The following is an 11,171-nucleotide window of genomic DNA, read 5'->3' on the forward strand; positions in this document are numbered from 1 at the left end:
AAAAGTGATTGTTACTGGAGGCTGGGATTATTGGTAATCTAATTTTTTTCTTTTGTCATAATATATATGATTCTTATAGTCGCATAAAAATAAATGCCACCCAGCTCTTCTAGTTTAACTTGACAATTCCTTTTCATTTCTTGGCTCCCTGCCTCTTTTCTTACAATGATGTCACTAACTTCTGAGCCATCTTTCCAGCCCCAACTTCTTTTCATTCTTGTGAGCACTTGTGCTGGAATATTCTGCCCCACTGTTTTGCTCTGGCCATGCCTTTTGATCCACACAGATCACAGTCTTGTCCCTGGCATGCTGACTTCTGGATGGGGTCAGCTAACAGCCATAGCTGAAATCTAGAGGGCAAGAGGAGAGTAAGGTGGGTTTGTTTTTTCCAGCTCCCTCCCTGCCACTTGCCTACAGATTAGCTGTGCCTCTTTACCTAATGCCACAGCTCCAGTGTTCTTCCAGCAGTTTTCTCTAGGTCTTGATGCTTCTTCCTTTGGCTCCTTCATGCCTAGGGAGTGTAGTAGCTACTCATGACAGCCAGCCCCAGGGGTGTGCATTATCCTTGTTCTTCTCAATCCTCATTCACAGCTCCATTCAAACTCAGCGCTCCATGTCTGCTCTACGGGATCCCAAGAAAGCCAGCATTGAACTCCATTTTGTACTATACACTTTCAGCAACTGATCTCGCCTCATTCTATTTGTGTTTTGTTTTGAGGGGTTTCATGGTTTCCTTGGCTTTCCACTAGTGGCTGTGTCGTATCCCTTTACAGACAGTGGTCTACATAATACCCTGCTCACATCTCCATCTCTCAAAGAACATGACTGAAACTTGCTCAGGGCAGTAGCACTATCCTGCCTCTGTTTCCCTTAGAAATTCCTTAGAGACTTCTTTCCTTCATTGGCTCTTCTCCCTTCTTCCATTTCCCAGCTCTGGTGTTCTCAAAGTCTTAAACCTTGTTTTTACCCTCATGGAACGTTTAAAAGATTTTTGGCTGGAGAGATGGCTCAGTGGTTAAGAGCACTGGCTGCTCTTGCAGAGGACCCAGGTTCAATTCCCAGGACCCACGTGGCAGCTAATAACCATCTATAATTCCAGTTCCAGGAGAATCCAGTGCCCTCTTCTGATCTCCGTGTTCATTGTACAACACAGGTGCATTACACGCTTGCAGGCAATACACTCATACACATAAAATAAAAATAAGATAATATTTTAAAAAGACTTTTCAATTGTGATTACATTATTTTTATTCAGACAATTTGAAATATATATTTGTCCTAATATTTTAAACTTCAGGCTTTTATCTGATGCTAAATATTTTGTGTGGTTTTCCAACTATCTCTTCAAATCCAATGTCATGTCATTCTTTCCCTCATCTCCCCAGCTAGATTTTTTTCCCCATTATCTATGTTTTCTGTCCCTATGTTCTCTTGAATGCATGGGTTTAAAACACTGAAGTTATTACTATAATTTGTTTTGAGACATGGTCTCATATAGCCAAACCTTGAACTCCAGATTCTTCTGCCTCTACCTCTCAAGTGCTGGGATTACACGTTTGCTCCATTATACCCAGATTTGGAGGATTTTAAAGTTTTTGTTAGCTTGTTTGTTTTTTGATGGGTTTTTCTTGTTGTTGGTGGTGGTAGTGGGGTTTTTCCCCCCTTTTTGGTGTGAAGGAGTGGTATGATGTGGTACATGTACAAGAGTCTGTAGAGCTGCCCATGTGTGCACCTGCACAGATAAGATCAGGATATCTTGAGTCTTCCTCTATTGCTCTTGGCCTTGTTGCCTTGAGACAAACTCTCTTACTGAACAGAAGTTTGCCATTTTTTGTGTGTGTTACACTGCTGGCCAGGAAGCAAGCTCTCAGAATCCACCTCTCTCTACCCTCAAATTCTGGAGTTACACAGAACCATTCCTAGCTTTTTTACATCGATGCTGGTGATTCGGACACAGCGCATCGTGCTCGCAGAACAAAGGCTCTTATCCACTGAGCCATCTCTCTAGCCCTTGAAGTTGTTTTTAATGCCTCAATTTTCTCTTTTATCCATATTGACATGCTTTATTAAATATGAGGCAGGAGCTAGCCAAGGGAAAAGAGCTCATGATGAAAAATGCAAGTTGATCACGCTTAACAGTGAAAATAGGTGCTGGGGTTAAAGGAAGGTTAGGGTTAAAACAATGAAGTCAGGAACACTAGGGATGAGAAAAGAGCTTGCCGCTGAGTTTGAGATAACTAAGCTGACCAGATAAGAGGAAGGGCAGGGCTCTGAGCTAGTGCAGGCAGGCTGGCTGGCTCCCCTAGAGGCCTCTTCCCTGGGAAACACATGCAAGGCACTGTTACCTCTTTAAAAAATTTTTCTTTTGTGTTTTAAAGAAAGGGTCTTCCTCTAGCTCCACCTGGCCTGGAACTCACTATGTAGCCCAGACTGGCCTCCATCTCATAGAGATATGCCTGCCTTTGCCTCCCATGTGCTGGAATAAAAGACATGCTTCACCAAGTTGAGTCTTTCATATATCGTGTTTCTGATGAAGCTAACTATAATAGATTAAAGTGTGGAGGAGGATGACTTCTAACAAGAAGCTCACACCTTTCCACAAAAGGAAACTACCCCTGACTACCCCGTGGACAAAGACTTAATATGAGATAATCTAAAACAACTGCACTACCTCTTGGTAGCTGTGATAGAGTTGTAAAGCTACAAACTAGTCATATAAACTTGAGAAAAAAAGAGAATATAGTTTACCTAACAGCCAATAAGATACCTGCAAGGTCAACAGTAGCAGTGATGGCCAGGGCTAGCTCTAAGACAGTCAAGGTCAGCAGTTAACAAAGTGTAAGTCAGAGATGGACAAAGGACATCTTCAAATACCCCTAACAGGGGGACAGTCATAGAGCTTGGCACAGTCCTCCATTGGCTCGGCTCAAGGTCACCAAGAGAACTAACCAATCCAAAAGAAATCACCTCAGCCTTTGTCCACATAAGTCCTATAAAATTCACTAAACAAATGGATACAGTGGTTTTTCCCTCTCTTGGGCACCACACCCACTCTCAGGAGCTTCTCCCACTTTCTATTAATAAAGCTTGCTCCTGCTTTGCTTGCTCCCACGCATGTCCGGTCTTTAATCTCCATCAGCCTTAGACACCCAACTTGAGAGCCATTGTCTCAGCTTGACTTTTGGTGGCTGCTGAGTTTCCAGCACCCTAAGTCCCTGGGTCAAGCACACCTGGCCTGAGAAAAGTCTCATCATTCCAAAAATGCATCAAAGTACAAATGCATATCTCAAGCCTTATATCCACTGTAATGACTAGAGCAACTCCATTTTGTACAAAGTAGCCACCTTAGACTTTAAAAATCAAAGAAGCAGCCAGCTCGAGGTCTGAACTTAGTTCTAGCAAGTCACTTCCCCCCCGAAAAGTTTGTTTTTATTCTTCTCAGAAATAGCTGACCGCAGAAAGGAATATCGCCACCCAGACATTGCAGCCATGTTTCTTGCCCACCCAGGGGAAAGTAACCTAAACAATAGCCTGTCTTTCTTGGTAATATGCTGATATAATAATCAGAAATCCCCTTACTGTCAAGGTCTCTATACATCTGTTAAGAAAATTGCTTGTTTTGGCTTCTGTAAACTTGCTTATTGCTACATTTAAAGGTCAGTGTGACCCCACGGTCCTTGCAACTGCCAATACAACAGGAATGAAGCGATTTGTGGTTTCTGCCTTTAAAAGTCACTCCCCCCCCCAGCTTTACTACAGTCCCTTATCTGGCCTCTGGAGACTGTCTTGCTGCAGCAAATAAATTTGGCTAATTAAAATCTGAATTGGGTTTGGTGATCTTTTCCTGGTGGTCTCGAACTCAGTAACACCACTAACTTGTGTAAAAATAATTTCACTTGGAAATACATGATTTCATAGCTAATACTTGAAAGCTCAGAACATGATTTAAAATGACTTTGTAAAGTTTACCACATAGTGCAGTAGTTTCAAATGTTTACAACATAAACAAGGAAAGGCAGTGGGAACCCATCAAGTGTCAACTCAGTGAAGGGGGAATGCAGGCATCATGTTCAGACCCATGATTGTAGTGTAGACCCTCAGCTCTCACCAGCCTGGGGATGGTGGTCAGAGACTAGCTCCAAGGTTCTGAAAACATAGGTCACCATACCCACTTAAGTCATCTGCTATTTTCCTCTTTGAGTACAGGAGCTTTTGCTTACCAGCTTTGTCTCTTAGAGATGTGCACTTCTTGGATACTGTGGCTAAGTGCAATCTGGATACCATCCCTGTTCCAGGCATGGCAAGTGATTGGATGTAGTAAAAACTGATACCAAGACATTGTTCTTAGTATTTTCTAGAGGTAGAAATCTGGGGTCAAGGCCATCTGAACAGCTCAGAGCTGAGGGTTTGTTGACATGATCAGTCAACTGAACAGGGTCAGGTCAAAGTCTCCGTTTTCTACATCCTACAAGTCTAATTACTTTCTGAGTTCTAGAATTTTTGTCTTTAACTCATTTCTCAGAGTAATTTCTTTCCACCTTCACGATTTTAATCAAAACTTTAAAAACTACAGGTGAGGAGTATTTCATCACTAACTTGCCTTCATATTTCAGGCTTCCCAAGTGTTATAGAAGGATTAATCTTTCTAGAATATTGTTAATATTATGAAATTTAGATTGCAGCTCCAATGAATAACAATTACAAGAACAGCAAGTACTACTCACTGAATATTTGCTCTATGCTGGTGCTAGACAAGGCTCTTTTTACAGGAATTAATTATTTCAAGCAGAATACTAGTAATAAATAATCCTACAGTTGGAAGAATTTAGGGCATATAGAAAACTCTCAGGTTTGCCCAGTACTGGTAATACTAGGATGCAAACTTCACTTGAAACCTCAAATCATGACTTTAGTCTTTTTTCTCTGCTATCTAAGTCCCTCAACATGACTTACAAAGTGCTCCAAAAACTACTTTTACCCTCTGATCAAATCTCAGCTTTTGTTCCTCCCCACATTATATTGAGAAAACGTTCTCTAATGCACCGTAAACATGCCATACTCTTTCCATTTTTTTATACTTGTAATCATGTTTTGCCATCATCACACCAAATTCTTGTCTTATATTAAGATCTGGCTCCAGACTACAATGAGGCCTTCAGAATATGTTGCAGTATACATGGATCTTTAATTCTCAAGTCTCTCTAAGACCACTTACTGTCTGTATCACTCGCTTTCACATTGTATCACAAACCACTTTGAATTTTTATTTAGCTGTTAAATGCACGATTGTCACGTATTCATCCCAGAAGAAAATACCAAGCACTTTTTATTATTAGATACTGTTAGGTGCTGAGAATACAAAAATAGGATTTATCTTTGAACTCAGAATTTAATTCCAGAAAGGAACAAACTGAGTTGTTACAATATAGCATGATCATTGCCAATACTGGACAATTGTATTGCATAATAGTGCAGCATACAAATTTTGGAGTAGCCCAGATCTTAGAATATTCTCCATTCTGCTCCTCAATAGCTAGAATGGCATAGCCTCTCTAAGTTTATGTTCCATTCTTTGCAAAATGGAGATTCTAATAGTGTTTACTTATTAATATTCTTAACAAAATTAGAAGTGCCTGTTATTTTGTAACTAAGTATTCCATCACCTCTCAGCCTTCTGGCTAAGATCAAGTGTAGAAGTGTTGCTCCCCCTTAAAAAGGCATGGTCTCACTCGGGAGGCAGAGGCAGGCAGATCTCTGTGAGTTCAAGGCCAGCCTGGTCTACGTAGTGGGGCTACAGGGAGACCTTGTCTCTATATGTACAGAAGCTTGATTCCCAGAACCTACATCCGTGGCTCACAATTGCCTGTAACTCTAGCTCCAGAGGATACAGTGGGCTCTGAGGGCCATCTACACTCATGTGCACATACCCACACACAGACACATGCATATACATAATTTAAAAAAATTAAAACAAATCTTTTAAAAAATAGAATATGGAGAATTTCTACTGAATTGAGTCTGGATAGGTCACATAGGCACATGGTAAAGAGCTAAGCAATGGATTAATTCCCAAAAGACTTTGGTATTAAGCCCAGGGTATCCAAAGTCATAAACTCAGCAAATGACATATTATAAAAACATATTAACTTAGACATGTTATTATTCTTATAGATGCTATTCCAATCAATAACATATCTATTTGTTTTAGAGTATTTTGTAAGTTGACTTTTTAGCACTTGATACTCTATCAACTAATGAATCCTAGAATCATTACTCTAAGAGAGAGTGCTATGCTAAATGCCAATTCATCTCTCAGCTCTAAACACACCCTTCATAGTCTGCTCTATGAAAACAGATCTTAATCTTTTAAGCACTTTCTCTTTACAGATAGCGTAACTAATAACTTTGTCAAGAACACTGGAGAGACATTTCAGGAAAAAGCCTGAGGGACTCTAGGTTTTCTATTGAGAATGACTGGAGATAGGGATGGGGGCACGGTATTGGGAGGAAGACCGTTCATTTGTTCACTTACCTTTTAAGAACTTACTCTGCCAGGCATCAATGATTGTCAGATAGTGAAGACAAAGTCCCTTCCCAAAGAAATTTAGAGGGCAAAAGAGTTGAATATATTAATGATGATTAGGAATGTGCTCCGTAATGATCAGGAGAGCCTAGTTTGCCATGAGAACTGGAGGGCATCTAATCACACTGGGGAAGAGAGAGTAGTACTTCAAGGAGAATATATTGAATCAAATCTTATAGCAGGAATAAAATCTATTCACATGAGTAAAGTGGTGAACTACAAAGCAGTTAAAGTGAAACACAAATGCCAGGTATGGCAATATTGAAGAAACAGTTGACTATTCAAATGGACAAATGATGGGGTGACAGACAAAGTCAGATATACGATCTAGATTGCAGAAGGCCCACCAGGTTAATTGATATTTAGATTGCTTCTGTATTTTTTTTCTTTAAATTTTCTATTTAGAAACAATCTCAATTTCATAGACAATTTAGAAGAACAAAGAACTTCTTCCTTCTTAATTGCTTGAGCATAATTTGTCAACATGATGCCTAATCAAACCCTCATGTTATATCCTTTGTGTGTATGTGTGTGTTAGAGAGAGAGAGAGAGAGAGAGAGAGAGAGAGAGAGAGAGAGAGAGAGAGAGTATTATCCTATATGATCCATAATGCCAATATGAAAATTAGGAAAGTAATCTTGATCCATTTCTACTATTTAATCCTCAGGCCTCATTCAATTTTCACCAGTCACAAATATGTTTTCTGTGGTAGATGAACCCAGCCCAGAACAATGTGCAGTACTTTGTTGGCGTGTCCTTCAATCTGGAGTAGCTCCACATTTTTCTCTTCTCCCTTTTGAAAACTACAAATCAGTTATTTTGTAAATTCCCCCTCCGGTTGAGTTTGTCTGATGTTTCCTCAAGATTACATTCGAGTTCCACTTCTGGAACATTCTAGGAGCAATGCCATGTTCTTCTCATTGGTCCTATAGGATGATGCATGATTTCACTTTGGCCCATCACTGGTGATGTTAATTTAAAAAAAAATTTATTGAATTTTTGTGTATATCACACATAAAATCATTTTTATAGCCCCTTCCCTTTTGGCGTCCTCCATAACTCCCCCCTACTGGAGTTCATACCTTCTGTCATTTGTGTTAAGACATATCATGTAAAATTAGTGTCCCCAGATGTCCCTCAGTGCAAGTTCATCCACTGGGATCTAGTGAGCCTATCTAGAGTCCTTTTAGGAAATCAGCCTTCCTCACCCAGAAGTAATCAGCTGGCAATAATTCTTCAACTAAGATTGGGGCCTGCTGTTCATGTCCACAGTTCTGTGGTGGGTTTTTGTCTGCTTAAGTTTGTATGGGTCTTGTGCATGCTGACACCATTGCTGTAGGTTCATGTGAGAAGAGTTCCGAGAGCCTGTAGGACTATTTCCGTATGGTCATGCAGCTCCTCTCTGGCTCTTACAGTCTTTCCACCCACTCTTTCACAATGATCCCTGAGCCCTGGGTGGGTGGATTTTAATATAGGAGTCCTGTCCAAGGACCCACACTCTGCAGACTCTTATTCTCTGTGTTTTGGCCATTTGTGACCTGGTGATGTTAATTTTGATCACTTTATTAGAGTGATGTCTGCCCAGTCTTCTCCACTGAGCAGTCACTGTTTTTTCTTCCTGATTAAGTAGGAATTGTTGCTGTGAGACTACTTAGAGAATATGTAAACAGCTGTTCTTGAAAAACTTATGAATTCATTTATATCGTGAATTATATGGGTTCATTTTATTGTACTTATTCAGCGATTTATATATTCTTTGGAGATATTCCCCATTTTCTGGCACAAATTATATGTCTCCTGCCATACCCTTTGAAGAACCAATCTTTTCTTTCTTTTCTTTTTTTTTCTTTTTCTTTTTTTTTTTTTTTTTTTTTTTTTTTTTTTGGGCTCCCTGTAGCCTCAGCTATCCTGGAACTTACTATGTAGACCAGGCTGGCCTTGAACTCACAGAGATCATCTGCCTGCCTCTGCTTCAGCCTCCCGAGTGTTGGGATTAAAGGCATGTGCTACCACACCCCCGCTTTTTTCTTTTAAACGGGAGATGAAACAAATTTATTTCACAGTTGTCTTTAAAACTGCAAAGACTATTTTCTTCATATAGAAACATTGGTATAGATACTTATACTTTCTAGAAAATGATTAGACAGACCCTTTCAACTGCCTGCCTCTGCTTCAGCCTCCCGAGTGTTGGGATTAAAGGCATGTGCTACCACACCCCCGCTTTTTTCTTTTAAACGGGAGATGAAACAAATTTATTTCACAGTTGTCTTTAAAACTGCAAAGACTATTTTCTTCATATAGAAACATTGGTATAGATACTTATACTTTCTAGAAAATGATTAGACAGACCCTTTCAAAGAAAATGCACCCCTTTATATGGTTTCAGTGAAGTTGCTTGGAAAAAACACATATGGACTGATTACTTAAACATACTGTCCCACCACTCTGCAGCTCTTAGTTCAAAGTATAGATCATTGTCACCAGTGTGCACACCTGATGACATGAATCCTTTATCACTTAATGTTCCATTGGTTCTTCAGCCTTTTCTGCAGGTTCATCAGAATCTTGTGAAGGCTATGCCTTTCTCTGAGGCCTTTCTTCAAGACCTTCCAGGAATGGAAACATATCATCATCATCATCATCATCATCATCATCATCATCATCATCATAGATTGTAAGCATCAAGCCTTTACCAACAATTCCAATGGAAACAATTCTTTGTAGTTAGGTCCTGCTCTGCAGGAAGTGTTTCTCTTAAGGCATGCAGACCATGTTTAACCAGTTCATTAAAATTGCGTTCCAAAACTCAGACTTATGTCTCTCCAAGTAAGTTCAAGCTGGCTGAGACCAGGCTCTGATGGACATAGCTCTGCAGTCAAAGTAGTTAGCAGATGGACACATTTAGAAAATGTGAGGGCCCATATCATCATAACCAGCAATAAGAAGTCTGACACCATATGGTCTCTGGCCATACCATTAAGTTGATATCTGGGTCTTGCTTTCAGTTAGAGATACAAGGCAAGATATGGGAAGCAGTCTGTCAAATACAAATCTGGATTCCAAACACTCCTGGAGCATAACATTACATAACAGTCTAGTGTCAGCAGTAAGACCCACAATTGAGATTCCAATATGGTTGTCAACATGGAGAATTTTTTTCTGGTGAGCTGCAAGTTCTGACTGTGCCCTCTTCAATGAAACCAATACTGCATGGGTTTGGGACTTCAGAACAACTATGGCTGAACCTTGCTTTAACAGCTTCCATTGCAGATTCAATTTGATAAATCTTGCCCTGAGGGCTCCAAACAGTGACATTATTGTCATACTTGTTAGGAAACATAGCTCTGGTGCTGCGAGAAGCAGGTACAGCTGCGATCCGGAAGGACTGCCCAAACTACTGCTCGGTCAGAACCAATCTTTTTAGAACCAACTTCTGGGCACTAGTGGGCTAATTGCTATTGGAACAATACTCTTCCAGACCCTCAGAGGGGAAATAAGTACATACATATGTGCTTTCATATATGTTTACTATTTTTAACTATATATCAAAAGCTATAGCTCATGCTAATACCCTCGCGTTGAACCATTGGTATTTTCTTTCTTTCTATGGTTATAATTTGATACTCTGGCCTTGAGAAGCTCAGCACCTCATCCTCAACCTACATATTCTTTTGACCAGTGCTTTTGGGTATAACCAGCTCTCCTAACTGCCACTTCCCTTTCACCTGCAAATCCCCAGACTGTGGCCTGGCCCTCCCACAACATGCACACACAGATTCTTCCCTCTTCCTGCTGGCCCGTACATCTGTGCTGAGTCACCCTCTATAGAGAGCTCTTTCACATTTCATTTAGGTTCTGCCATCCTGTCCCCAATTCATTCCAGGAGATACCCACTTTGCTGGGTCTCAACTGAATAGGTATTTATTGAACTGCCCAGGCAGTGAACAATTGGATGGAAGGAAGAAAGGGAAAGAAGAGAAAAAAACTTTTTCTTTAGAAATTAGAAAAGTTATCTTCAGCTACATTCCATTTTCTATACCTGAATCCTTAGTTTTAATTCAGAATGTTTCTCATGATTACTGAAATCTAATATTATAAAGCAACTTATCTGAAATTTTATTCCTGCCTACAGTATAACAAACTCTCTCTTTTATTATTAGATATCATACTCAAAGTTGCCTAAGAGAATTTTTTTAATTTTGTAGGTGAAAATAGAATATTGTTTTTTATTTCCCTGGTTGCTACTGAGATTGAACAGTTTTCTGTTTCTTAAGTTATTCTAGTTTCTCATTTATAAATTATCTATTTTAATTTCTTATGAGATTATTTTCTAGATAAGGTAATTTTTAGTTTCTTGTTCATAACTTATTTCCTTTTTTATTTACATTTTAGAATTTCAGTGCTTCTTATGCTGGTATTTTTATGATATTAGCCTTAACATATATTTTACTATAAGATTAGTTTTTAAATATATCCAGCTTACTCTGGCAGTTGTCTACATCTCTGTTTACTTTTCTATGCTGATAATATTTTCTCAGGCAAAAGCAGACTACAGATGATATTAGTTGAAAAAATGAAATCAGGAAAG

General features: G+C 39.5%; 1 pseudogene; it reads right to left on the reverse strand.

Annotated features, from left to right (window-relative positions):
* Positions 1 to 9,100: 9,100 nt before the first annotated feature.
* On the reverse strand, positions 9,101 to 9,923 carry LOC103742457 (annotated as a pseudogene).
* Positions 9,924 to 11,171: the final 1,248 nt, after the last annotated feature.

Source organism: Nannospalax galili, unplaced genomic scaffold, assembly GCF_000622305.1.
Source record: "Nannospalax galili isolate Female #2095 unplaced genomic scaffold, S.galili_v1.0 scaffold800, whole genome shotgun sequence".
NCBI lineage: Eukaryota > Metazoa > Chordata > Mammalia > Rodentia > Spalacidae > Nannospalax > Nannospalax galili.